The following is a 25,126-nucleotide window of genomic DNA, read 5'->3' on the forward strand; positions in this document are numbered from 1 at the left end:
TTCATCTAGAGACGGGAGATTTTTTGTCTACGCTCTACCTACCAGCCAGTTTAGCCAGCTTTAGCAGTAACGACATTGGACCACTCTGGTGCAAGAGAAACGAGTAGCAGGTACTGCACCCAGTCACAGAAACATGTTCTTCATTAGTCCCCGCGGTAATATTTTCATTCTGTTTAGATGAAAGGGTAGAAGCTATGGGATGAGCACTTCTATGTAAATGTTGCTCCCTTTCTCATCCACCTACTGAGCCACAGTGAATATTTTTACCTTTCATCTCTGAAGTTTGGGAGGGCGATGTGGCAAAATGAATCCTTACTCACAGGTTTGACTTGAAAACGTTACCTAATAGGAGCCACCATTGGCATTACCATTCGCTGTACGCATGTCGTTTGGATGGGATAGGATAGCCCTACGGCAATATACTCGTGCGTACTTGTTCCGCATACTTGTGATGAACGTTTGCTGATCCTCACTTGAAAGGATGATGTAGCAACATACATTTCGTAAAGACATAGTTGGATGGCTTTGAACTCGTGTGGCTACACGCATAACAAAAGCCTTACTACATACTCCATACTACAAGAACATCACATATTTCGATGTTCGACACAGAAAGGTTTGATTGCTTCTAAAATTTTATCGATCTTCAATGCGTTATGTTCATTTTTTGGTATATCATCTTCGTTATAATATCGCACCAAGAATTGCCTTTAACTGCACTCAATGTGTATATTTTTTCACGATTTTTATCATGAAATTAACGACTGTTTTTTATAGCCATACTATTTTCATACATAAAAAATTCAAACACGTTATATATTCCCTGAAAAAAGTAAAATATCATCGAAACATTTTGATTGTATAGCGTGAACAGCGTGCATAACCAATTTCTATATCAAATAATTCCAAAACCTAATAGGTTCTTAAATTCCTTTCAACTTCATTAAATTCTTCATATTTTCTGTTTATAGTTTTCATTTTTGATGTACACATTTCCATTTGCGATAAAACAATTCGAGAAAATCCGTTTATTTATCAGCATTTCATTTGACGTGTTTAGCATATTACAAAATTTTAAGTAAAGAAAAAAAGAGTATACTACGTGTTCACGTATGAAATCGAATAGTATGTTATAAAGAATATCCACAGAGGTTCTAAAGTTCGGTTGCTTAGTTTTAGCATAAATCAAATAAACCTAGATCTCCCACTATACCAAAACACTAACAGCGCTTCTAGTGAGAAACGGTTGAACTTTTTTCTATTAGCTACTGTGGTTGTGTTAAATGCGCAGGCATTTATGAATCCATTTTAGGAGCATTTACACACCCATTCTACACCAGACGGCGCTTTTGATGTCACGGTCTGCTCAATTACGTCACTGTTACACTGGGGAATATATGTATTTTAACTAACTGTAAACCACACATAATCGTTCAAATGTCTAATTGAAACAGAATGCAGTATCTATTGCTTTAATCTCATTTTACGGCAATAGACACCAGCGTGACTTTCCAACAGAGAGCCTCTCGTAAAAAAACTATACATCGAGATTTCGTTTTAAACTATCAGGTAACCATGTCCCTTTCCATTTCCAACCATGAGTGAAAAATTGCCTGTGACATTTAATTTCTTAGGACCGAGTGAAAACTCATCCCGTCACCATTTAAGTTCATCAACGAGACAGTGCACAGCGATACTGCTGACGTAGAAGTTTCCGATTTAGGAAATACCAAAATTATTAAAACTATACGTTCCTTTATAACTACAGGATATGTTCATAGTTGCTGTACCAAGCTGCCATCTAGGATTTTTCCACAATTATCGTTTTCTGGCATCTACGGATCAAATCCTTTACGAAAATACTTGTAAATACTTGTATTGTAAAAAATTTCAAATAATGTCGATTAACCAGTAGTCGGCATCTTGGATTTTGAATCGAGTTAAAACATTGTTCTCTGAAACTATACGAATATCGTCAAAGCACATATTTTTATGTTATGAAAAATTCTTTTTTTCACAAAGTAGATTCGTAAAAAAGTTTACGGTACTTCGAATTCACTTCGTAAAGTCTATGTTTAATCCACCTAGTGGCGTGATCTGCCTCTCTCTTCTCATTCACACAGTCTCATAGGACTATTTTAACACATGGATCAATAAGTCCCGAGACTAACAATGGAAACAACATTTTTTTTGCAAAATTTTTTTTTATTCATCAACATAATCACCTTTTAGGGTGATACAATGGTTCCAACGTTTTTCCAATTTTTCAATACCATGTTCATAAAAAAATTTATCTTTCGCTTCAAAATAAGCTTCAGTTTCAGCGATGATCTCCTCATTCGAGCCAAATCTTTTTCCCTGGAGCATTTTTTTAAGATCAGCAAAGAGCCAGTAGTCACTGGGGGCTAAATCTGGAAAAAACCTTTTTCATGCTCAATTTTTCATGAAGGATAGTAAATACACTTCCATATGATATCTGTGTCATCTCAGCAATCTCACGGAGCTTCACTTTACGATCTTTCATTATAATTTTTGTCATTTCACTCACATTTTCCGGTGTAACGGCTTCCACAGGTCTACCCGAGCGTTCCGCGTCATTTGTGTCGGTACAACCACGTTTAAACTCGGCGAACCACCGACAAATCGTTGCTTTTGGTGGACAAGAGTCCGGATAACATTTTTCAATCCATTGTTTCGCTGCACGGTGTTTTTACCCATTAAAAAACAATGTTTTATCAAAACACGAAACTCGGTTTTTCATTTTTTAAACAAACTACAAAACGACTTTACTCCAACCTCGATAACTCAGCTGTTTCTGGTCGGATCGACTTAAAATTTTGACCCGTTTCAAGCAAAGGTTAGTACTCTAGAAAGACGTGGTTACTGGTTTACTGCGAGCGCCATCTCTGCTTTAGTCTCGGGACTTATTGATCCATGTGTTATTAAGATAATTTCCAACACGAATTCAGGCTCATTTTTTATATAAATTCATTCAGATTGATTCGGGTAGATAACAAATGTATGCTTCAGCGCTTACGTCACATATTCGGCAACATTCCCCAAACCAAATGTATAGAAAATAATACATTTGAATTTGATCACTGGTTTAATATGATAGTATTGTGCGAACAGAAAGTTGAGCTACTTGTCGGTTGTGTCACTTATACAATTATATCTACAGAGCCTGAAGAGTAAGGCATTTTTATAGACAAAACGCGACAATTACCAAATACATACACACGCACACACACAGAAACATTTTCCGATCTCGTCGACCTGAGTCGAATAGTATATAATACTAATATACCCGAAACTGCGATCGAAAGCTGGTTTCTCCTGCAATTCTATTACCTTTCTATAGAGAAAGACAAAGCCGAGCGTTTTGTCGGTTACGCCTTTTACACCATTACATCTCCGGAACCAGAAGTGATAGTCATGTGATCATAAAATTTGATCAATAACTTGACAATTCATACTTCGTTCACAGAACTAAATTTTTTCCCTTTCCCTCCTTTTCAACCATGCCCCTCCCTCCCCTGCTTTCCCTTTTGGAACTCTCTTGAATTTGCCCCCTTGAATGATTCCTGCGCATGGTCCTGTACATCTTGATCCAACTTCCTAATCCGTAATTATTATCATAGGGTTTTTAGTGTAAAATAATCAATTTCAAATTACTTACTCACTTTTATTCTAGATGGCGGGACAAATTTTCACAGAGGCTCATAACTATTCCAATATATGACTCATATTTGTTGCTGGCCATACGAATCAACTACGGCTATACCGGTCCTCGTAATCCGGTTTCGGAACTACCGGAAATAGTGATCAATAACTGCAGGCCCGTACCCAGGATTTCGTTTCGGGAGGGGCCCACAAATAAGATATAATGCATCTAACTGATGCAAGAGTGCAAGTGATTATCAATGCAAGTAAATATCAATTTAAGTAAATATGCTGCTCGGCCATCCATGGAAGTTGACCATCAATGTTAACTTCCCTCTCTGAGCAGCCTAGATAGTCGTGTAGTGTCGGTAGCGGTTTCCCAACTGGCTAAGAATAACGCTATGGTCCACCTGTACCGGTGGTATAAGTCCACCAAACAGGTAAGCCGTGTGGTATCCGGCGGAATTATTTTTTACCAAGAATTGATCCACTGGTTTCCTGTTCCATGTCGTAAAAGGCCACAAAAATAGGAACTCCTAAGTCAAGGTGTATTTCCGTGCCGATGGCTGAATGGCTGCAGGAGGTTAAACATTGCAGTCGTGAACGGAATATCTTGGGTTTTTCCTCAAGGTGGTGTACTATACCCACTTTTATGGAACCTAGTCGCTGATGGTTTGTTAAGGAAACTTAATAACCTTGGATTTCCGACTTATGGTTTTGCCGACGATTATCATATATTGATGACCGGTATAAGCATTAACACTCTCTTTGATTTAATGCAGCAAGCCCTGCGATCTGTTCAACAATGGTGTTGTCAGGTTGGATTATCTGTAAATCCGGGCAAAACATCAAATGGTGCTTTTCACTCATCGTAGGATAATTACAGGAGCTCGTCCGTTGCAGTTCTTTGGTTCAGAGGTCACTGTGGTCGATCAAGTTAAATACGTCGGGGTTATTCTTGACTCAAAACTGAATTGGTCTGCTCACATTGACTTCAGGATTGTAAGAGCTTGCATGGCTTTCGGCCAATGCAGACGAGCTTTTGGAAAATCATGAGGACTCAAACCCAGATATATTAATTGGATCTACACAACTATTGTTAGACCAATTTTAGCATATGGATGTCTTGTATGGTGGCAGAAAGGAGAAGTCGCGACAGTTCAGTCAAAGCTAAATCATCTCCAAAGGATGGTCCTAATGGCGATGACAGGAGCATTCACGACAACTCCTAATGCAGCTCTAGAGGCGCTACTGTGTATTAAACCACTACATGTGTTCCTAAAACAAGAAGCATTATCTTGTGCATACCGTCTTAGGGTTACAGGGCTTTGGAACAGTAACCCATTAGATTATGCTACCAGCCACACTCGCTTGTGGTCTCAAATGGTTACATGGGATGAGTATTTACTCGCTCCTAGTGACCTAACTCTCACATGCAGTTTTCCTTTTAAAACATTCAATGTGAGCTATCCTCTTCGTTAGGAATGGTTGTCTGGTTGTCTGGAACGACAACTTGATGAACACATAGTTTGTTTTACGGACGGTTCTCTGTTGAATGGTCGTGCTGGTGCTGGTGTCTACTGTCGTGAAATGAGGCTGGAGCAGTCTCATTCACTTGGTAGATACTGTACTGTGTTCCAAGCAGAAATCTACGCAATTCTGTGTGGAGTACAATCGGCACTTCAGCAGAGGATCTGTGGTAAACGTATTTATTTTTGTTCCGACAGTCAGGCAGCCTTAAAAGCACTCAGTTCGAATGACTCACGGTCGAATCTAGTGATCGCATGTCGAACTCAAATTGAAGACCTCAGCATTTCAAATGCTGTTTACTTCTTATGGGTACCCGGCCATTCTGGTATTACTGGAAATGAATGGGCTGATGAGTTGGCTAGAGCTGGTGCAACGAATGATTTCGTTGATCCTGAACTAGCTTTACCACTTTCAACTAGTTGGATAAAGCACAAGATACGTTCTTGGGCTGCATCCAAACATGCCAGCTACTGGCGCAGCTTGCAAACTTGCGCTCAGACAAAAGCATTTCTACCAGATTTAAATCTGAAAATGTCAAAGTGTCTACTGCATTTCTCCAAGTATCATTGAAGTATTCTGGTCAGAGCTCTGACTGGACATTGCAAACTCAATTATCACATGGCTACTATTCAACGTGCTGAGTATTATTCGTGTGATTTGTGTAAATGCGATTATGGTACTTCATATCATCTGATATGTAACTGTCCCGCAAAAGGATATTCTCTCGTTTCTCACCCAATGTGGTAAGGAGCTATAGTCAGAAGGGTTCATCGTTCTTCCTGGAGTGAATGAATCCCTTCTGTATTCACCTTAAATAGGGTTTAGCAGATTGTTTGGCATCCTTTGGGGGTACCGAATTTACTTCTGCTCGTACATACTGCGAATCGTTCTGCATTCTTCCGGGAGTGCAGAATGGTGTCGCTTTTGTAAGATCTCTAAATCCTCTCGGGGGTTGGAGGTTTTATTAACAGCAGACTGTTCGGGACCTCGTAGAGGTTCAGAATTTCCTTCTGCTTCCACTAAATGTGATCCTCAGCAGATTGTTCAGCATCCCTTAGGGGTGCAGAATTTACTTCTGCTTTTATGTGTTTTTGTGTCGTCAATTTTTCCCATCCTCCTAGTCCAACCCTTACCATTTCCTTTCAATCCTTCCCTCTTATATATCGGGAAAATGATGCTAAAAACAAATTGATGGCAAGGCACAAATCTCCAAATATCAAGGGGAACGTGCCATTTGAGCCAATTTGTTCTGATTCCTGATTCCTGATGCAAGAGTGCAAGTGATTATCAATGCAAGTAAATATCAATTTAAGTAAATATGTTCTCACATATTTTGGATTGGCCAATGAGGGATTGAAGTAAGAAGTTATATGTGTCAAAGGGAAGGGACCGTTTTTTTACATTTCTTTTAGCATCTAGTCTCATAGTTCGGCTTCGACTTCTGGTTCCTAAAAAACTGAGTGATTATTATTAAAACCTTCAATTTTAAGGGTGTGTTCAAGGATGTTCTTATGTGTTCACGAGTAAAAAAGAGCAAATATTTTGTAAAAAAGAGCAAATATTTGAAACGATAAATTTCTCAGAGATGACTAGGACGATTTGCACAAATGTACCGGCTTCCGGTTTTGAAACAGGTCCGGAAGAAGCGGTCAGAACTCCAAAATGAAACTCACACTCTACTCTTGTGTATCTGTGCATTATCTTGAAAAACCCGATTTTCAATCGCTCCAATAATGTACACTTATATTTGCTGTCGAAGGTGTTTTTCCTTGTTCGAGATAGTCCACGAAAAGTATACCGAGACAAACCCAAAGAACCGACTTCATAACCATTCCTCCCAAATTTGCCTACCTAGGCCGCTACGGAGCACTCTATTCTGTCTATTGTCGGTTAATCATTCTGTTCTCTGGTGTATAATATTTATGAAGGTGTGAGTAATTTAAGAAAGGCATCAGAACAGCACATTTGGCTTAACGCAAGAAAAAATATGTATGGACAACCCCGAGAACATTCCAACTCATTTGAGTATACGACTGTGTGGAAAACACTCATACATATTTTAGCAAACCCGACCACATCAAGTAAATTTCTTACTAAGAATATATCACTTCGATCTTCACTCCTTGGTCCTACGATCCCATTGTGCATGTGTAATCAATAACATTTTTGTTTATTTCAATTGATATTAACAGGTGATTTTAGCAATAATACTAGTTGATTTTGTTATTAGTTCTAGTGATTACACCCAATTAAAAGTGTTGAATGTAACTAAAGTCGTTATTGATTCCATTTAAAAATATTTTGATTTGAATTAATATTGACAGCTGATTTAAACAAAATTCAACTATAATCTTTACGATATCTTTTAGTAATACGTTTAATTCTATCTAAAACTCAACTAGAAAAAGCAATTTATTAAAATTTAGTTCATAAAATGTTAACGAAATTTCTTAGTATGTATCATCAAATTACAAAAAAAAAGTTTTTGAATAAGCGCACTGAGCCAGTGTCATTTATTATGTATATTTTGATTTGTTTATTTTCCAAAATTTTTTATAAAAATCTTTTTCGATAGGTAAAACTCTCATAATAAATAATCGAACATCGCACCGGCTTAAAGTCTCTTTAATAAATAAAACTAAACTAAACTATTCGAACATTTCAATAACGATCTCGAAATGTGAAGTTTTCGAAATAACACTTTTGTTTTAAGTACAAAATAATCGTTAACCAAAAAATAAATGTTTAAATTTCTCATAATAAAGTTTTTACACATTGGTAATCGGGGTCAATGTTAGGGATTCTCATTTCATAGCAATATTGTTGTATGAATGTCCACACAGATTTCGACTCTGCGGGATATGCTGTTTTTAAAACCATGCAACCTTTAAAAACTGCGCCTATCGCACTTAACAGACAATTGGTTTTGTGAAGTTTATCTTCTTCAAAATAAGCAAAGTAACTGTTTTTCAATTCGTTAACAACAACAATAACATGTGGTTGTGTTCGCAGTCCGTCCAGTGCTATTTCATGTTTATATCTTTGAATTGACGATCCAATATCGTTATGTGTCTGAAACAATATGATATTATCGAATTACTCTTTCTATATTAATTTGATATTAAATATGTGCGTATGCACGTACAGCCACCATATGTTTCTCAATAATTTTCTGGCGTAGTCGCAAACTTTTTTAATTAAAACTGGCCTTTTCTAGTAAATATCGGTATCTGTATTGTATTCAACATTGAAATCATAAGACATCTGTAAGAAATGAAAGAATTTAAAAATATGTAGTGATGCAATAAATATTTGTTAGATCATATATAAAAATGAGTCAATTTTTGATGTTCAAATATATCGGTTTCAAAAGACGTAAATTGACACGATTTTTCTAGGTTGTAATCTCGAATGTTCTCGGGAATTTTGGAAGATTTGATGTTCTCTTTTAACCAGCTCTACTAAAAAACCTTGTCGAAAGCATGTCTTCAAGGTGCCAGGCAATTTACAAGGGTTGTGATGAATTCACTGTTTTCTATTTGATTGCGCCGAAGCGTTTTCAAATTTTGATATTTATTTGATCAGAATACTCGCACCTACTTCATTATGGATATGCAAATGGAGTTGTTCGTTATACTTACAAAATCCAACGGTTGTAGTAAAATGGACCACATATTCTCGGTCCAAAGCTGAGAGATTTCCTTTCCACTCAAGGTTTTAAACTTCTGACGACGCAAGGAATAACATAATTTCCACCGTGAGACGCTTTCTTCCGTTGGGGAACGGCCATACTTTAACCACTCTTTTGTCTTTTTAACAAATAGTGTAATCATTACATGTTCTAAAATGCTTAATCAATTTATACCAGTATACTCTTCTGTTAATGGCTGATTAAGAGTAGAAATCCCACGCTCTTTTTTGTAGCTTATATTTCATTGATGGTATTTTTGCCATATAGTATTCCAGATGCTGTAAAAAATACATACAAATTAAAGGTTGCTACATCACCACAGGCGAAATCTTCATAATTCAATATGTTCAAATGCACCGCGAATATAAGTTGTCCATACATCATTTGACCATCGAAAATCGGATAACGTCGCGTGGCGGTAGTTGTAGCCTGAGCGATGTCCTTTGTCCAACAAATACAAAAATTTTCGCAAACGGGGAGAAATAACGTTATCCAAGCGCAATTTTCTCATACCCTCATTCTCATTGTAACATACCCTGAATGAAGTTAGTACTAGGCTGGACTGTTGCAAGATCAAAAGTGAATTTCATACTTATACCGATACAGTTCATATCGATTCGAAATACGGTATTATTTTTAAACTATTTCAAAACATTATTGGCTTTTATTTACCTTGTGCTCTGAAGGAAATTTGTGGACAACTTCTTCGTGAATGATTTTACTCCATTGAGCTTTCTGGGCTTTCAACTCTATATGCGCAACAAGATGTTTCACTATCACCGAACGAAACTACGGTGAAGTTTATCAAGGCTTTGATGAGCATGGTAATGTTGCAGAATCATCTTTCCATGTACAGTTGCCAATAAACGATTCAATTATACCAATATTGCAGGATTCGGAATCAAAACATTTTCCAACCATACTTCCGGAGTTCTGTACTGTTCTTTGTGTTGGACAGGAGAAGATTCAATTAAATACTTATTAACCTGCAAGTAAATATAGTGCAGCTGTATTTATAAACGTGTGATATAATCATTAAGCTTATAAAACTTAAATATTTTTTAATCTTACCTTTTGAACGCACTTTCTGAGCCTTATTCATGCTCCCAGTGTGCTTTCTCTTGTCAGTTCCTTTATGTCTGCCTCTAAGAAGGAAACAAATGTCTTGATATCGTTCAGATCTTGTTCGAAAATTGTGACAAACAAAAACATAAAATTAAATAAATCCAGGAAATCTACCACCGTGACTTGCATAGGTATGTCGCCAACCTCCACCTCATAAAGTACATCTTGCACATCCATACTTCGTTTTGCTGAAAAGATAGTTGATGAGAATCAACTTTCACGGCTAAAGGCTGACTAAAAACTTAGACCTGACAACTGGTTTCTTATTCTTCCTTACGAGTCATCCTTTTCGTCATCTTCGCCCTGTGGAATAAATACCAACTGCCTGTTTACAGTGTTGCCATATTTGCAGATGTTTAATAACTTTATGCTAAGATAAAAACACTAATTAGTTTAAATTTTTAGGTTCGGTCTTTGTTTTGAAATAAACGTGAAAAATGATTTTAGAATGCATTTTTGTTCATTATTATAAGCGTTTAAATCTCTTTTGGCTACACTTTGATTCACTAAACAGAAAAACGGCTTGATGCTGATTTTATATAACACAGTTTATGTTGCAAAGACCACAATTATAGCAGAGACACGCTCAAACAGTGTAAGGTGCGTTACGCTTAAATTCCAACGAAATTAATCCAAATGGTTCATGATCCGAGAACTTTTCACCATGGTGTATTATCATAACACAAAATACACTCTTTTACCCAAATCATGACTCGTTTTGCTCATTTATAGAATTGGAATTTTGCCCATATACTATTGGATTATTTGATGAGCTCACAATCCCAATGACTGAGAATAGATTCCTACAAAAGTTTTATTAAGATTATTTAAATGGTAAGAGAAAGGCATCATCACACCATTAGGTAGATTAGATTGTTTATTTAGTATTACTTTAGTAATTGTCTAGTTCCATTCATGTAAGTTACACCTCGTGTCCAGCACGATAGCATATAGACATCTTAGACCGCAAGTCTCCATACCATGTTCTAAGATCGTCCGAAATTTGCTAGCTCATCGTTCCGCCGTTTAATGAAATTCAATTCGGATGCCGTCATTTGAAAACATTTTGTTCATCAAAGTGATTTGCCACGAACTCGTTAACCGTTGATCGCACCATTAGTCGCATTCTGGGTGGTAATTTTCGGAGCCCATACACAAATCGATGAAGACGATGGAATAGTTGTCGTTTGTTCTGAAACAGAGTTTCGACCCAAGTCTAAACGAAATATCCGATTGGTAATAAAAACTGACTTTTATAAACTTTAAGGTACGATCTATAAAACAAGTTAAAGACCTTGTAAACACCTTAACATCTTGCTCTGCTCTTTTCGTCAACCAATGCACAATCGACGGACCAAAAATTTTATATTTGACTCAGATACGTATCGATTTGTAAAATAGTGAGTTCACAATGATGTCATGAAAGTTTTGCCCCACAGAAACCTTGACAAAAAGCCAATCAGTCGCAATGAAATTAAAACGTTCCATAAAAAGCGTTGTCTTACAATTTAAGTTGTTCTTTTTATCATGATTATCACCTATAAAAAATTGGGCGTGTGTTGGAATGGAAAAGTAAACAAAACTCAGAAACAGTAATTCTCGTTGAGGGACAAGAAATAACAGTTAATTTTTTTTTTTTTATATTGTATAACACTTTACTGCCGTCGGGTGATGATACGTGGTGTGTAAAAGTAAAAAATGGCAAATAATATTCGCGTTTTTATGATTATTGCTATCATTTGAATAAAGAGCGCTGCAACGGCAGCAACGGGTTGGACAAGTATGAATTTGCTGTCGTTTCTACTGGCATATGTGTATGAACTCGAATGCACGGCTTGTCCCCTGAAGCCTAACACAAGACAGTCCCAGAAAGATGCGAAGGTGCAGAGACAGAGACAGAGGAACTGCTGCAATTGATTTACAATTTGTCGATATATGCAAATTATGTGCCATTTGTTTTTCGGTCTCGTTTTCTCCTCGCTCATCTCCCAAGCTATCTCACTCGTCTCCTATTGCTTTGGCTTACTCATCCTCGGTTCTCCTATGGTAAGCCAGCCGGCCAGGGAGAGACGATTCGATTTGTTTGCACCGGTGAATGATCTTAATCCATCACGCATAACGAGCCCCGTTGGCTAAACAGTCGTCAAAGTCCAAAATCGATTTGAAACGAGCATAAAATTTGAAAAATTAGCATTTGCGCTAGTAAAACTGAAACAACTGGAAATCAGTTTTCTTCTTCCATGATTAGACAGAATGACGAATACAAATAGTTTATGGATTTGAGGTTTTGCAGCAACATTCTTACATTTTCCTGTGAAGCACTGAAGCGAACTGTAACGGTATCACAAACTTCACCGTACTCTCAGATAATTATTGGTTTTTAAGAATAAGTCCATCTTCAATATCGAATTTATGTTCATGATTATACCTGATATCATGATGTATGATGTGGTACTACCACCTGTTGTAACAAAAAACGTTTTTTTTTTTTTTTTATTTTTTTTTTTTTAAAATAATTATTTATTGGAATAAATTAAAATTAAATTATTAAGAATTTAAATTGGGTGTTCAGCCACAAGTGGTGACTTTTCAGCCCTGTTATATATATATATATATATATATATATATATATATATATATATATATATATATATATATATATATATATATATATATATATATATATATATATATATATATATATATATATATATATATATATATATATATATATATATATATATATATATATATATATATATATATATATATATATATATATATATATATATATATATATGATTTGGTTATTACCATGAAGACATCATTTGCTTCCGCAAATCTGAGATTTTTGTGTAGGGAAAATTCTAAACCTACTTGTATTGTGTAATGGGTAAAAGGAACTTATATACTAACTTACTAACTAATACAGAGAGCGAATCGATTCAATTGAAGATTGCATCGATTTTTGTCGGAATTTGCTTATAATATTATGTGACATTACATCTAATGGTTCTATATTTGTGAGTCTGTGTAACTCATTTGTACTAAACCAGGGAGGACGCTTCAGAATCATTTTCAGAATTTTATTCTGAATCCTTTGAAGCGTTTTCTTCCTGGTGGAACAACAGCTTGACCAAATTGGTACCGCATAAAGCATGGCTGGTCTGAAAATTTGTTTATAAATTAACAATTTGTTTTTTAGACAGAGCTTAGAATTTCTGTTTATAAGAGGATATAAACATTTAATATATTTATTACACTTTGCCTGGATTCCTTCAATGTGATCCTTGAAAGTGAGTTTTTTGTCATACGTTAAACCTAAGTATTTAGCTTGATCAGACCATGTCAATTCCAAGCCATTCAATTTGAGAATGTGATTATTGTTTGGTTTAAGAAAAGAAGCTCTTGGCTTGTGAGGAAAGATAATTAATTGCGTTTTTGCTGCATTTGGTTTAATTTTCCATTTTGACAGATAATCACTGAAAATATTTAAACTTCTTTGTAGGCGACTGCAGATCACTCTTAGATTTCTACCTGTGGCTAACAGACTTGTGTCGTCACAGAATAGCGATTTCTGACAACCAACGGGTAGATTTGGAAGATCAGAAGTGAAAATATTATACAAGATTGGAGCTACACTCGAACCCTGCGGAACACCGGCTCGTACGGGTAGCAATTCAGATTTACAATTCTGATAGCTAACCTGAAGAGTACGATCAGTTAAATAATTTTGAATCATTTTGATCAAATAAATAGGAAACTGGAAATCAGACATTTTTGCTATTAAACCTTTGTGCCAAACACTGTCGAATGCTTTTTCTATGTCTAGAAGAGCAACTCCAGTGGATAACCCAGAAGATTTATTTGATTTTATCATGTTCGTTACTCTGACAAGTTGATGAGTAGTTGAATGTTCATGACGAAATCCAAACTGCTCTGGTAAAAAAATTGAATTCTCATTTATATGAGTCATCATTCTCAACAAGATAATTTTTTCAAAAAGTTTACTGATAGAAGAAAGTAAGCTAATTGGGCGATAACTTGATGTTTCTGCTGGGTTTTTATCAGGTTTTAGGATAGGAATTACTTTAGCGTTTTTCCATCTTTTTGGGAAGTAAGCTAATGAAAAACACTTGTTGAAAATTTTAACCAGGAGTCTCAAGGCAACATCGGGAAGATTTTTAATAAGAATATTAAAAATTCCATCATTACCAGGAGCCTTCATGTTTTTGAGTTTCCTAATAATTGATTTAATTTCATCAAAATTCGTCTCAATAATGTCATCGTGTGATAACACTTGGGTTGAAATATGATCATATTTCAGTGAGACTTCATTTTCAATAAGACTCACAACGTTTAAATTAAAATTGTGGACACTCTCGAACTGCTGAGCAAGTTTTTGAGCTTTTTCACCATTTGTAAGAAGTATTTGATTTCCTTCCTTGAGAGCAGGAATTGGTTTCTGAGGTTTCTTAAGAACCTTAGAAAGTTTCCAGAAAGGTTTAGAATATGGTTTAATTTGTTCAACTTCTTTAGCGAAATTTTCATTTCGCAAAAGAGTAAATCTATGTTTAATTTCTTTTTGTAAATCCTTAACTATGTTTTTCATAGCAGGATCACGAGAACGTTGATATTGTCGTCGACGAATATTCTTCAACCGAATGAGCAGTTGAAGATTGTCATCGATGATAGGAGAATTTAATTTAGTTTGAGCTTTGGGAACTGAAAGATTTCTAGCTTCGATAATATAATGATTCAAATTATCAATTGCTGTGTCGATATCCGCAGAATTTTCTAAAATAGTTTCATGATCCACATGATTTTCAATGTGAGATCTGTAATCCAACCAATTAGCTCTATGATAGTTGAAAATAGAACTAATTGGATTAATTATAGCTTCGTTGGAAAGTCTGAATGTTACAGGAAGATGATCTGAGTCAAAATCAGCATGAGTAATCGGTTCACTACAAATGTGACTTTGATCTGTTAGAACCAGATCAATTGTAGACGGGTTTTTCACGGAAGAGAAACAAGTAGGATTACTGGGATGAAGAACTGTAAAGTAACCAGCTGAGAGTTGATTATGAAGTATTTTACCATTACTGTTATTTTGCCTACAATTCCACTGGACATGCTTAGCATTTAAGTCCCCTATTACGAAAAATTTCGATCGATATCTTGTAAGTTTTTGCAAATCGCCTTTAAAGAAATTTAATTGTTCGCCGGTGCATTGGAATGGCAAATATGCTCCAGCGATGAAATAAATTCCATGAATGGTTTCAACTTCGATTCCCAAGCTTTCAATAACTTTAGTATTGAAAGAAGGTAAAATTCGATGTTTAATTTGCCGTTGGACAAAAATGGCAACTCCAACACCCATTCCAGTAAACATGTCAAATCGATGAACCACATAATGTGGATTACTTTTCAATTTTACATTTGGTTTAAGAAAAGTTTCTGTCACAATGGCAATATGAATTTTGTGAACTTTGAGAAAATTATAAAATTCATCTTCACTCGATTTCAAAGATCGAGCATTCCAATTTAAAATATTCAAATAATTATTTAACATCACTGTTAAATTTTAAATTCATTATAATACTATTTGCAAATTTCCATCCGATTTGAAATGCTTCAAAAAGTGATGAAGTCGAATTCATTTGGATGATCATTTGAAAAAGTTGATCTTGTAGGTAGATCATTTTATTTTCAGTTATATCGCCTAAATCAACTTCATTTAAAGAAGCGAAAGGCATTGAAGGAATATTTGTAGGTATACTGCCATTAGAAGAAGATGATTTGGCCGGTCTACCTATTAATAAATTGTTTTCGTTAGAAGAAGAACTGCAAGGCGGTCCTGTGTTTTGATTATTTACATTAGAAGAAATAGGTGATAGATTTCTACCTAATATACCAGCATAACTGACATTAGAAGAAGATGATGACGAGGTCGATCTACCTGTCAATAAATTGTTTTCGTTAGAAGACGAATTGCCAGGCGTACCTGTTTTTTGTTTCGTAGAAATCAGTGCCTTAGAAGAATTAGGCGTGGCAATTGTAACGGTTTTTTGATTTTCAGGTATGTTCTGTAAATTTAAGGTCGTTGATTTGACTTGTTGTCGAAGCGAACGAGCGTTTAAAATTTTTTCCCTGACAGGACATTTCAAATAATTGGATTTATGATTTCCATTGCAATTTGAACATGAAAATTTATCAGTGGTTTCATTCATTGGACAAACGTCTTTCGAATGCGATTTACCACAATTCAAACACCGTATATCCATATGACAATTTTTGGTTCCATGACCGAAGCCTTGGCAACGACGACATTGCGTTAAGTTTGCAATACGATTATGCCGTTTATAATGTTCCCAATGAATTTTAATGTGGGAAATGAAACGTACTTTTTCTAAAGTTTTCAAATTGTTTACATCACTTCGATTGAAGTGTATTAGGTAAAGTTCATGGGAAATTCCAGAGCGTGGTTTAGAAGTACCATTCGCTCTTTTTTTCATAAGTATTACTTGGGAAGGGGCAAAACCAAGCAATTCTTTTAGTTCATTTTTAATTTCATCAATACTTTGATCATTTGATAATCCTTTCAAGACAGCCTTGAAGGGTCTGTCTGATTTTATATCATATGAATAAAATTTATGAAGTTTCTCGGACAAATATCGAATAAGACGTTCGTAATCTTCCAATCCATCCACCAAGACTCGACATTCTCCTCTTCGTCCGATTTGAAATGAGACTTTTACTTCCGGGAGAAAAGTAGAAAGCTCAGTACGGAATGCTTTGAAGTCGGAAATCATCACCGTCACTGGTGGCATAGATTGATGTTTCTTCCCAGAACGACAAGCGTCCATTTTGGGAATTTTTGAAGAATTTTCTTCTATGTCGCTACAATCGGATTCAGGAAGAATCTCGTAAATATTGTTAGACGGCATAGGATCAACTGAAGGGAAATCCGTCCGTTGTCTTTTATTTTTACATTCAGATTCTATAAGATCGTGAATGTTATTAGAAAAATGTTGAATAACGGATTGTGATTTATTCCGTATTGAATTATTTTTAGCCTTAGGCTTGTTGCCTTTCCGGTTGGACGCAGGCATTTTTGAAATTAATGAAATTTTTAAATTAAATTAACTAGGCTAAATTAGTCTTCGATTAGACTCCTAGCTAGCCTTAAAAAAGGCTGATTAATTTCTTAGTCACTCTAATATCACTCTTTGTATCACTTAGTCACTCTAATATCACTCTTTGTATCACTTAGTCACTTAGTTAGTGATTCAGGTAGCCTTGAAAAAGACTGAAGCCTTGAATCAATGAAACTCTAGGTAGCCAGAAAAAAAATTCCAGGAGCCAAGAGCTATACGCGTGCGGTGCGAACGACTGTTCAACACCGACTAACAAAAAACGTTGTTTTTTTTTGCAACGGACTACTCTTACATCACGATTTAAGGTATCATTACCCTCTGAACATTATCAGTTAGACACGGCATTGATGAGCAAAAAGGTGCTTGGTAGTTCCATGGTATGGCATATAATATAAGTAATAAGATCTACATCGTTTCTTCACAAAGAAACTCCTTGCTATGACTAGATCCTACGGCCTTCCAGTTACAATTAGTCTTAAAGAAGACTAGGCAATAGGCCACAGGTTTGACACCTCGAATGCATCCCCCACCCAACTATATTTGGGCGAAAAGATGCAGCAGTTTGTGAGCATTGTTTATAAAACTTTCAGATATATAAAATCATACAATAATTGTTATGTTTTACCAGAGAATAGAGACATACTCGAGTACTGATTGTATCATTTTATTCTGTTTTATTTTTATTTATTTTTATTTTTTCTTATTAACGTAAAAATCATTGGTGCGTGGAAGATGCGCATTGTTTTGTCTGATCAAGTTATTTCTTTTTTCAGCAACGGAAAAATATAAACGAAGTATTGTGTTATCACGATAAAACAACCCATAAATATTATTTCAACATCTATTCTAATCGCAAATCCCCACCCATGGTTGGTGGGCTTGACGGTATTGCAAACATCATCAGATACCAGCCATATTTTATGCAGCACCAATTTGGACAAGTTTTTGTTCCACCAGGAAGAAAACGCTTCAAAAAATTCAGAATAAAATTCTGAAAATGATTTTGATGCGTCCTCCCTGGTTTAGTACAAATGAGTTACACAGACTCACAAATATTGAACCATTAGATGTCATGTCACATAATATTATAAGCAAATTCCGACAAAAATCGATGCAATCTTCAAGTGAATCAAATCGCTCTCTGTATTAGTAAGTTAGAATATAAGTTCCTTTTTCCCATTACACAATACAAGTAGGTTTAGAATTTTCCCTACACAAAAATCACAGAATTGCGGAAGCAAAGCAAACATCATCAGATACAATCAATTAGAGTTAGAATTTATATATATATATATATATATATATATATATATATATATATATATATATATATATATATATATATATATATATATATATATATATATATATATTTATATATATATATATATATATATATATATATATATATATATATATATATATATATATATATATATATATATATATATATATAATTATATATATAATTATTGAATTTGATGAATGAAATACGGAACGACTTAAATAAGACGTTGATTACATTACGCTCCAAACGCTCCGGGGTTTGGAGAGGCCGGTAGGGCTTAACTGAGCTCTGTTTTATGTTTCATTTTCATTCTACCGGCCCTTATTACCAGTGTGAAGTAGAAATAAAGTGAAGTGAACGTATCCCAGTTGCGTTTCACACGATGACATCAAACGAACGGTAAATGTAGTCCATCTTTGATGTTTATTGGGAGTTTGTGTACCATGGAATACTGTAGAACGAGATAGAATATTGTAGAATAGAATAAAAAAATACATACTGAACAAATGAGCAAACCACTGATAGCTGTCAAACGATGTTCATCCAGTTCATTTTGTGATTTTGTGTCGTTTTCATGTGAGACCTGATGGGTGAGATGATTTGTGAGTGAAGTGTAACAGGAACAAGAACGGTAATAAAGGCCACCATTTCAGCTCAGGACTAACGATCGACCAATAGTAGAGATAAAAGTATGGTAACGGTACCCTCATTTATCTCAGCTCCATTAGTCATCTCATATACGAAAACCATTAGTTAGAGTGTTGTCTCTGTTCGATAGATTGACTTCAAAAGTAAGATGAAATTAGGAGCATTCGCTTCAAGTTTTCGCGTTGCCATAACAACAGTATTGAACAATTTTCGAACTAAAGGGTGATTCTTTAAGAGCTTGAGAACTTTTTTAAACAATAAAACGCATAAAATTTGCAAAATCTCATCGGTTCTTTATTTTAAACGTTAGATTGGTACATGACATTTACTTTTTGAAGATAATTTCATTTAAATGTTGACCGCGGCTGCGTCTTAGGTGGTCCATTCGGAAAATCCGCTTTTTTATCGACAAATTTTGTTCAGCGATGAGGCTCATTTCTGGTTGAATGGCTACGTAAATAAGCAAAATTGCCGCATTTGGAGTGAAGAGCAACCAGAAGCCGTTCAAGAACTGCCCATGCATCCCGAAAAATGCACTGTTTGGTGTGGTTTGTACGCTGGTGGAATCATTGGACCGTATTTTTTCAAAGATGCTGTTGGACGCAACGTTACAGTGAATGGCGATCGCTATCGTTCGATGCTAACAAACTTTTTGTTGCCAAAAATGGAAGAACTGAACTTGGTTGACATGTGGTTTCAACAAGATGGCGCTACATGCCACACAGCTCGCGATTCTATGGCCATTTTGAGGGAAAACTTCGGAGAACAATTCATCTCAAGAAATGGACCGGTAAGTTGGCCACCAAGATCATGCGATTTGACGCCTTTAGACTATTTTTTGTGGGGCTACGTCAAGTCTAAAGTCTACAGAAATAAGCCAGTAACTATTCCAGCTTTGGAAGACAACATTTCCGAAGAAATTCGGGCTATTCCGGCCGAAATGCTCGAAAAAGTTGCCCAAAATTGGACTTTCCGAATGGACCACCTAAGACGCAGCCGCGGTCAACATTTAAATGAAATTATCTTCAAAAAGTAAATGTCATGTACCAATCTAACGTTTAAAATAAAGAACCGATGAGATTTTGCAAATTTTATGCGTTTTATTGTTTAAAAAAGTTCTCAAGCTCTTAAAAATCACCCTTTACTTTTTCTGCGGCAATGCTTCACAAATCCAAAGCAAAGATATTGTAATCGATTTGATCACAATTCATTCATTAAAAGTCGAGTAATTTCTAAAATAACATGGTGACTCTAATAATGATATGACTATTGGTACAATAACCCTAGTCAGAATCTATTAGAATAGAAACAGCTCAATGTTACGATATTTGCTTGTGGAGTACATGTACGTATGTATGTGTGTGAGTATGTTTATGTGCATATGTATATGTATATGTTTGTGTAAATTGCATGTGTAAATAATTACTAACTCAACATTTTTATTCCATATGAAAACTGGAAAAGAAAGACGAAAAGAAGAAGAATGATGCAGAATACCAGAAATATAAAAAAGAAACGAATAAATAACGCAAATAAGATAAGTATGCAAACAAAACTTCAAGTACCCAACAGGTAAATCTATTTAAAAGATTATTATTATTGTTATTACTATTACCATTATTACATTATTACATTTACATTCCAAACAGACCATTACAAGAAGTGCTAAGAAACACGAGCACACAATCTACATTCTCACAAAATCAGATCTACGACCATTGTCATTACAAAAACAACAACTAAACTATAAAACACAATCACACATTATAAGAACAATTTTATACAATCTATTTGAATCAGCACAAAAAAACAGTGGCCAAGTGGGCACCATAGCCTAGGAACGTCTGTGTGTTGATTTAAAGTAGAAGCTCATAGAAGCAAATCTTATCACGGGTCCAATGTAGAACCGAAGCAAGGTACTGCTGCCACTGTAACTACTTACAAAAAAACATCTATTCTACTCGCAAATCATAATATCTTTACAAAAATTCATTTATGTATGATCATGAAAAAGTTAATTCTCCTTGCAGGATAAATCTTCTATTAATACCTGTATATTACCCGTTTTTGAGTACAAAACCGTTCATTAATATGCTCTTCTTCATTTCGATGCAATTCAGTTCGCATTCACATCGCATCCAAGTCAGTCGATATAACAAAACCGCTTACGTTCGGGACGGAAGAATCCAAGTACAGTATTGTGTAGTGAACAATAGAACGACCTCGAAATGAGTGAACCAAACGAACAAAAGCTACCGCCGACTCGAAAGAATACAATTGTTGTTGACTTTAGGCAGTGCAAAATTCGACCTTCGATAAGTGAACTTGAAGGTTTGCTTAATGAACAGATGCATCTTGACATTAAACGTTTACTTCAATTCAATGCATTTACTTCAATGCAATAAGACGAATAATGTTGTTTACATCCAGTTTTATAAAGAGTTGGATGCAATTCAATTTGCAAAAGACAAAACAATGTGCACTATGTGGAGTAATTAAGTACAACATTCCAGTATATATGGAAGATAGTGCTATAGAAGTGCGTGTGCATGATCTTCCCTCAAGCGTCAACGATTCTTATATTCGCAAAACTATGTCCCAATACGGAGAGATTCTCTCTATCGAAAAAGAAAAGTGGAAGAACTTTTTCCCCGGTATTCTAAATGGAGTACGTTTGTTACGCATGCGCTTGAAGAGGCCTATACCTTCTTATGTGATTTGCGGTCAAGATACAAGAATTCCGTGCAAATCACTTGTTACCTATGACAATCAGATGGCCACATGTCAATATTGCCAAAAAGCTGTTCTCTACGGTAAGCCATGTGATAAACTGTACAAGGAGACAACCACACCAAAGGACAACGGTGCTTCCTTCACACCAACCCCAAGCAACCCTAGTACACCTGTGACAGCCACCAACAACAATGAAGCATCCCCTTCAACGAAACCATCAGTATCCCCTATAGAACAAAGTACACCAGCTGCAGTTAACAACTTACCCTCCAACCAACCAGCAACTGCAACCAATGTACAACAAGGCGCATCTACAGCAACTCTCAACGAGCCCACGACTACGATCAACAAGGACAACGAAAATAAAACGGAAATCACACACAACACCGACGATGAAGCAATGGATGATGAGATAAGCCGCGGACGAAGTGACCCCCGATCCTCGTTGGATGGAAATGGAAACTCATCTCCCCCTAGAAAAAGGGCGACAACGAGATCCAATAGCAAAAAAAAAAATTTTAAGTAACAAAACTGTAAGCCAATCGGCCACGTAAAGCTTTTACGCAAAAAGGCCAGAATAAAAAATTTATTACAAAAAAAAAATTTCGATGCAATTCAGTAAAATGTAAATTTTATTATCCACTACACCACTATCAAAATCTAGTAATTATTTAACCACATTTTTCGTCTGATAAAATGTCAAAATGGGTCACCTCTGGTGTTGTTAATCATCAGCATATTTTCAAACCGCTTGTGATTTAACTACAACAACCTCGAAAAAGTCGGAGTCGGTTTTATGTTTTGTTTTATGTTTTATGGAGAATTTTTCTATGGGCTATATCCTAACATTTAGATTTAAATTGTTTGCATAATTCTTCGTCTACTTATAACATTGTAATGGTGTTTTCATTTCTAAATTGCACTACACCGAGAGTTCAAATTAAACACGACAAAATTGACAAAAGTTTCAACAATAGGAAGACCAAATAATCACAGGCAAGTAAACAAAAAAACACTTTATTTCTATTTATTTTTCAATTGAATGCAATATTTCTAATCACATGTTTTCTATTATTTAATTATTTTGTTTTTGTTATTTTAAATTATAAAATGAGATTTGAATTGTCCCATAATCCTTGCCAACTGTTTTTTCCGTTGTAAGAATTTTGGAATTCCGCAGTTTCAAATAGTGGCCAAGGGTGAATACAGTATATTTTGAACAGATTCTGCAATCAGATTATTGTTATCAAATTACTAGAATGAACAGATCAGAAAATTAGCACGACAGTAGCCATAGTTTTTATTTGGCAAGCAATTTGAATAGAAGAATAAATTCGACTAATTGGTGTCTTTAAAGGAGACTCTTATCCCATAAAGTTACACCGCCTCTACGAACGAAGCACACAGCGTACGGTGTTTGATTTCGTGAACCCTATCAAGAAAAAGAAAACCGACACCGTAACTTATGGTTGAAAACACAACTGAGTCCATGGGAACAGGACCTGAGCACAAGTTTTTAGCCGTGTTGATGTAACAATCATGGTACTGGTACGAATGTCTGTTATCGGTGTTTGGTTTTAGTTGAACTGCGGCTTAGTAGAATCACAACCTATTTACGTGTCGTTGGGGTAGTCATGTTAATGACAACTGCAAATAATATTTACATACGAGCTGTGACCGAATTGATTAAAAATTCAATCTCGAAGCATGTTTTTTGCAGTTGATTTCAAAAGAATATCCTATTTAGATTGAATTTCATATACTAAAACAACTGAAACGCAGGATTCGCTCGATTCGTTTGATTTCGTTTATTTTTTTTTTTGAAAATGGAATAAATTTCTTAATACTTCAACATAATCTCCAATGAATACTTCAACATAATCTCCAATATGAAATGCATCGATTTCTCGTCATATGTTACTGTCTTAATGAGAAAGGCGCTATTACGCCACTAAGAGGATTGAAACAGCTTTTTATGTAGCGTTTGATCTATTTAAAAACTCTTTGAGTTTATTTGTTTCTTATGATTCATCTGACGTAGTTTGTCTTAATGAGTAAAAATTAATGAACTAAGTACACTAAAATTAATTATCACGATACACAATATGAAAAAGGTCGAGTAGACGTTGATGAAACACACGGGACGACATATTAAAATCGAAATACTGGAAAAAATCATTGAATCTCGTACAGACTGAGCGAAAAGGTTCGTGCTGTCCTTAAACCGTATTCCTTGATTCCAGGAGCAGAAAGTTGCGTTGACAAAGTGATCTTTCCGGTGCGTAGAGATTTAACCGCATTAGCAAAGGTGCGCTGTCAATATCCCCCAAAAGCAGTTTAGCAGCAAATGTAGCTTGAGCAATGATTCGTCGTGTTTCCAATGGCTCAAGATTCAATAGACGACATCGATCGGTATATGTCAGCATTGTAATATACTAGATCGAAATCGTTACTTAAATAGGATGACGGAACTTACATACTATAAAGGGTATCGAAAATAAGCTATCCACATACATTTGTGTTGTACGCATGTATTTGGATTGTTTTTTTTATATGCTCGGATCAAAGCATGCTGTGCGTTTGGCTGTCAGCTTTCGTTTGTTTACTTGTTTGTGCGGTTGAAATTCTGCGTTTTCAAAATGTCGAATGTTGAAAAGGAAGTGGAAATTAAGGTTCTGGAGAAACGGCTAAGTGAGAAGGGTATTACTATACGAAAATTGGCGAAGCGGTTTGGAATTCATCATGCCAGTGTTAAAACCATCATCAATAAATTTGAAGAACACTATTCTTTGGATGAGTTACCAGGAAGAGGCAGAAAACCCGGTTCTTCCAACCCGAAACTGGATCAGAAAGTGGTATCTCTAATCACGAAGAACAAATCAATGTCAATACGTGATTTGACCAAAAAAGCAGGAACGAGTGTCGAAACGATCCAGCGTATCAAGAGAGGAAATCACCTGAAGACCTACAAGAAGCAGAAAATCTCGAAACAAAGTGTTTTGATGCGTTTTGATGGACAATGAGACTTATGTAAAGGAGGACTCAAAAACCCTCAATTTTTTGTTCAATACGCTAAATTTTTTCGGAGATGCCCGAAACGATTTCATAATCATAAGGGGGTAGGGTCTATCGGATGAAAAATAGCACTATTTTTGCGAAATTTGTTTGAGCTATCGTTCCAAATAATAAATTTAAATATTTTCATAATAAAAAACATCATTCGAAGAACATTTAGAAATTTTTTCGTTCAAAAATATTGAGAAATAAGGCGGTGAAGGAGTATTTCTA

General features: G+C 35.4%; 1 protein-coding gene across 1 annotated transcript in view; it reads left to right on the top strand.

The window, feature by feature from the left end:
- LOC131434068 (uncharacterized) overlaps positions 1-25,126 on the top strand; it is a 225,664-nt gene that overhangs the window by 22,060 nt on the left and 178,478 nt on the right. The window lies entirely within an intron of this gene.

This window comes from Malaya genurostris, chromosome 3 (assembly GCF_030247185.1).
Source record: "Malaya genurostris strain Urasoe2022 chromosome 3, Malgen_1.1, whole genome shotgun sequence".
NCBI classification, from domain to species: Eukaryota; Metazoa; Arthropoda; class Insecta; order Diptera; family Culicidae; genus Malaya; species Malaya genurostris.